Source organism: Neophocaena asiaeorientalis, unplaced genomic scaffold (assembly GCF_003031525.2).
Source record: "Neophocaena asiaeorientalis asiaeorientalis breed wild unplaced genomic scaffold, Neophocaena_asiaeorientalis_V1.1 scaffold1, whole genome shotgun sequence".
NCBI lineage: Eukaryota > Metazoa > Chordata > Mammalia > Artiodactyla > Phocoenidae > Neophocaena > Neophocaena asiaeorientalis.
Genome location: NW_020171981.1, coordinates 5,354,992 through 5,360,808, shown reverse-complemented (window position 1 = coordinate 5,360,808; position 5,817 = coordinate 5,354,992).

Below are 5,817 nucleotides of genomic sequence, written 5' to 3'. Positions count from 1 at the left end.
GGCCCGACACAGGGATGGGAGGCCATCCAAACCTCGCTCAGGGCCCACTGCCCGTTGGTTCTTGCTGCAGAACAGAGGCAAGGGGCACCATCCCACGTGGCCGCAGTAGGAAGCGACCGAGGCAGCAGGCCTGACCCACAGACACCTAGCTGCCCTTACTGACCCTCGTCTGCGCATGGGACGGGCTGCTGAGTAGAGAGGAGCTGTGCGAGATGCCTAGAACAGAGCCCTTGTCTCGGCCACTTTTGTTTCTTCCTTACACCTAGCACAATGCCTGCTGGCACATACGAGGAGTCCAAAGTGCTTGGGGAATAAAAACCACGAATGAATAAATGATGCATGAATAAACAAATGCGGTAACCCATCTGAGTTCCCAGCAGCCGGAGTCCTCATCCGTTAGAAGTGGACAGACCTGCCACCTGGTGGTGATTGTGCTAACTGCAGCACGCGGTCAGGGCCCAGCATCGCCCGTCTCCAAACCGCAGAAGCCTGGATTGCAACCGTTCAGACCCATCCAAGGGCCACCTTGACCCTTCTCCTGCCTCCAGACCACACCCCCTTCTTTTCCGGCACACTTAGGCAGTTTTCTCTTATTTTTAAAAATCTCCAAGGGAAAAAAAAAAAAATCTCCAAGGAAAGAGATTTCTCCTTCACCTTTGCCCCTTGGAAAATCCTACCTATGATCTGACCTCTTATCCTCAAGACAGAGAAAGACTGAGAGGATGAGAGGGCTCCTGTCCCCTCATCCAGACAGGATGGTCAGCCTGAGGAGGGGCCAAGCCCTGGACTGGCAGGAATTCTGTCTGTCTGCCGGTTTCTCCTTAGACTTCTAAATATATTAAGTTGGCTGGTTTGTGCCAGGATGGGTTGTTGGCTCCTGCCTCTCTCCATTTGTATGAGAAAACTTGGCCTCTTCCTCCTCAGAGGAAAGAAGGCAGATTTCAGGCTGTTCTGCAGGGTCTGGGCAGCCCCAGTGGGCACCCGGGGCCCAGAGACACACTTGCCATTCACCTCACAAGGCAGATAACTGTGGGGACCCACCAGGGCCTGTGATGAACTTGGTGGCTCTAACATGGGGAAATGCCCATCCTGGGGATGGGAGACGTTGCTGTGTGACTGTGGGCAGGTCACCTGCCCTTTCTGGGCCTCAGCGACCCCACCTGTATAATTGGGGGTGCCTCTGCCTCTTCATACCTGGCTGACGTCTATGGCATGTCTCCCCTCCTTCCACTGGCCCAGTTTCCATAGCTGTCTCCATCCTCTCCATTCCTCGTCTTGCTCTTCACCCCCAGGGCCAGCTGCAGAACAAATGGTGACTTCTCAGATGTCCCTGTAAGGAAACATCCCAGTGTGGTGAAATCATTGGTTGCCCACCCCTGACAACCACTCTTCCCTTCCCCCTTGGTCACAGACCTCACTTTTACTGAGGACAGCAGGATCTCTGGAGGGGAAGCCCAGGAATAAGCGTAAACATTTCCCCGAGCAGTGGGTGCCCGGCTGCACCCACGCCGTTCCCCCTCCCCCATTCCATCCCTCCAGCTGAGCTCCTTTGCCCACAAAACCACACCAGAGGGACTTGATGGTGCCCTGGGGAGAACACCAGTGTCCTTCCCAGGGTGCTGTCTTCCAGTGTTCCTCAAACTGTCAGCCCCTGGGTGCCAGAGTGGCGCTCAGCTCCAATGCATGGGCCCCACAGCAGCTGTGCTGGGGCTCAGAGGCTCGAAGTCTCTCACATAAATGCTCCTGCCGCCTGCCTAATGAGGAGCTCAGCGTAGGCCGTGGGGTTGGGCAAGGACGGATGCCTTGGCTAACATCTTCTCTTCACTCCCCCAGCCTATCATAAAACAAAACCCCCCATGCTTTTTCTATACCTGTTCCTCCCCGGTTTTCTGGAGAAGCAACTAACCCTCTCCAAACGCTCATCTTCCTGGAGACCAACGCTGCTGATTGGCACGCCATGCCTCTGCCAGGGCAGGGACCAGGACGGCCAAGCCTTTAGGGGAAAGACCTCAGGGAACCCAGCTAAAGGTTAAGAGAGGCAGGGGCTGACAAAAGAGTGGAATACTGCAGGTAAACTGCTTTGCAGAGGAAAGAGCTTCTGATCAGCTAAGGAAATGCTATTCATGGTAAATATCTGCTTGTCATTCCTTTGTCCAAAGGGGTAGTCATTGTGTCAAGGTGGGAATGATGGGGAGTCCCAGTGTCTGGGCAGGAGGAGCCCCAGGGAAAGAAGGCTGCATTCTGAGTCACAGGTAGCTTCGAGCCTGAAGGAGGTGACAAGGCACAGAGAGTGGAATGGGTTGGGAGGGTGAGAGCGGAAGGTGGAGGAAGGGCCTTGGGAGCTGGACTGAGAAGGGATGCTGGTCAGAACAGCAAGTAGGCATGGGTCTCACTGGGCACGAAAGTTGTCCCCAAGCACTGGGAGAGCTCATCCCTGTATTTCAGGGGCTGGCAAACTATAATCCACAGACTAAATCCAGCCTCCTGCCTGATTTTGCAAACACATGTTATTTATTATTGTCTGCGGCTGTTTTCTTGTTGTAACAGAAACCATAGGACCTGCAAAGACTAAAATATTTCCTATCTGGCCTTTTACAAAGTTTGCCAATCTCTGCCGTCCCTGGTCCGCCGATCATCCATGTAACAATTGATGAGCACCTACTATGTGCCAATCCTGTGATAAACTCTGACTAGAGTGCCAGCGATAAGGGGTATCATCCTGCCCTCTTGGCACTCACAGTCTAGAGGGAGAGACTGGTAAGTAGAGAGACTGACTGTCTAACCAAGAGGTTTTACCACAGGAAGCCAAATTGCTGTCGAATACAACAGCGGGCACACAGTAGGGAAGAGAAAAGCACAGAGAACCTAGGAAGCCAGAGGCAAGGCTCTCAGCTAGGGGACCAGGCTGTGTATCATGGAAGGCTTCTTGGAGGTGAGCCTGGTCTCCAAGGACAAGAGGGGTTTAGCACCTGACGAAGGAGGAAAGACACCGAGAGGGGCACGTGTTCCCAGCTGGCCCCTAGGGAATGCAAGGATCTTGGCAGGGCTGGAGGTTGCGGGGTTGAAGTGCTGCTGGTGTGGGCTTGAAGGTGAAGGTGATACACCGGAGGGCTTTGAGCTGGAGTATGGTTACAGAGGAGGGGCAGGCTGAGGGAGACCTGGTGCAGGACATCTGCGGAGGGATGCTGAGGCCTGGGTATGGTGGGGGGCAGGGCAGTGAGATGGGGATGTTGGGAAAATTGACAGGTATTTGGGAGGCAGGACTGATCCTACACTCAGGGAATGACTGATCGTGGCAGATGGGAGCGTAGTACATTGAGTGACATGGTGCCGTTGCTGAGAAGAGGAGCAGTGAAGGAGAATGTTTAGGATGAAGACGGCAAGTTCAATTTCCAACAGATGGAGTTTGAGCTGCCTTTGGGACAACCAAGTCAGGGGGAAGGTCTGTGCTGGAGCTACAGATTGAACGCCATAGGAGTGGAAGAGATTGTGCGAGGCACATGTGATGTGAGAGCTGAGAACAGAGGCAAGAGCAGGATCCCAGGGACATTACTGAGCATGTACGATGTGCCTGGCTGAGTGCAAGGCGCTGGTGACAGAGCAGGAATCAGACGTAGTCCCTGACCTTGAGAAACTCACTGCCAAATCGGTAAGAGAGACACATCGATAGATCATCTCAATATAATATGGTAAGTGATAAAATGGATGCGTGTTTGTTTGGCTCCAGGGAGCACTTTGGCTCGCAGCTGACCGGGCAATGGACAGTTGAGGACGCTTTTGCCTGCGCATCATCTATTCCCCCTTCTGGTAAGAGCCCCTCAGTTTCCCTTTAGGGAAGCACATCTCCACTCCCATAACCAGTGTTTGAGGGAGCTGGCTCCCTCCAGCCTCCCTCCCACTCGGGTGAGCACATCCAGACTTGGCAACTCCCTTTGAACACCACCATGCAAGCGGTCCAGGGCATCTGCTGAAGCCCAGTCCCAGTACTTTCCTGGTTAGGACTGCTGGGTGAGGATAATGTAAGCACAGGCTGCAGGAGGAACCAGAGAAAGCAGACAGAGAAAGAGAGTGGAACTGGCAACATCATCTGAGCTCTGTGAAATGAATTCTACCCGGGCCCTGGCTTTCAGAAGGCAGGGAATCACCTCATGTGTGGGTGACCAATTTTTTAAAGTCAACCTGGGACACAGTCATACCAGACGAAATGTATAAAGGCATAATAAAATCATTTATAGTATATACATGTTTTATGACTTAAACATTAATATATGAAAATAGTTATTTGAAATTATATGTTATTCTCTGTTATTTACTTTTCTGGTCCATAAATGCTGTTATGTAAACAAAACAACAATAGGACTAGTTAAAAGAGGAGATTAGTACTAATTGATAGTGAGACCAATTAAACAAATAATATGTGCGAGAAAAATATAACAATATTTTTATAACATCTCTTTTTGTCCTCATATAATTTTATAAATTTATTTTAAGTCTTGAAAAGTTTTCATTGGATATTAAACTTCTGTGGGCTATATTACTGTGTATTCTTTTTTTTTTATTTTATTTATTTATTTTTGTTTGCGTTGGGTTTTTTTTTTATATACAGCAGGTTCTTATTAGTTACCTATTTTATACATATTAGTGTATACATGTCAATCCCAATCTCCCAGTTCATCCCACCACCACCCTCAGCCCCCGCCACTTTCCCCCCTTGGTGTCCATACGTTAGTTCTCTGCATCTGGGTCTCAATTTCTGCCCTGCAAACCAGTTCGTCTGTACCGTTTTTCTAGGTTCCACATATATACGTTAATAAACAATATTTGTTTTTCTCTTTCTGACTTACTTCACTCTGTATGATAGTCTCTGGATCCATCCATGTCTCTACAAATGACCCAATTTCGTTCCTTTTTATGGCTGAGTAATATTCCATTTTCATTTGCAAATATTTTGTCCCATTCTGAGTGTTGTCTTTTCAACACTCAGTAGTTTTGAAGTTTGTAGTTTCCTTTGCTGTGCAAAAACTTTTGTTTCATTAGGTCCCATTTGTTTATTTTTGTTTTTATTTCCATTACTCTAGGAGGTGGGTTTATCAATTTGGTTTATCTTCTCAAAGAACCAGCTTTTAGTTTTATTGATCTTTGCTATTGTTTTCTTTGTTTCTATTTCATTTATTTCTGCTCTGATCTTTATGATTTCTTTCCTTCTGCTAACTTTGGGTTTTGTTTGTTCTTCTTTCTCTAGTTCTTTTAGGTGTAAGATTAGATTGTTTATTTGAGATATTTGTTGTTTCTTGAGGTAGGATTGTATTGCTATAAACTTCTCTCTTAAAACTGCTTTTGCTGCATCCCATAGGTTTTGGATTGTCGTGTTTTCATTGTCATTTGTTTCTAGGTATTGTTTGATCTCCTCTTTGATTTCTTCAGTGATCTCTTGGTTATTTAGTAACATATTGTTTAGCCTCCATGTGTTTGTGTTTTTTACATTTTCTTCTTTGTAATTGATTTCTAATCTCATAGCGTTGTGGTCAGAAAAGAAGCTTGATATGATTTCAGTTTTCTTAAATTTACTGAGGCTTGATTTGTGACCCAAGATGTGATCATTCCTGCAGAATGTTCCATGTGCACTTGAGAAGAAAGTGTAATCTGCTGTTTATGGATGGAATGTCCTATAAGTATCAATTAAATCTCTCTGTTCTACTGTGTCATTTAAAGCTTGTGTTTCCTTATTAATTTTCTGTCTGTATGATCTGTCCATTGGTGTAAGTGAGGTGTTAAAGTCCCCCGCTATTATTGTGTTACTGTCGATTTCCTCTTTTT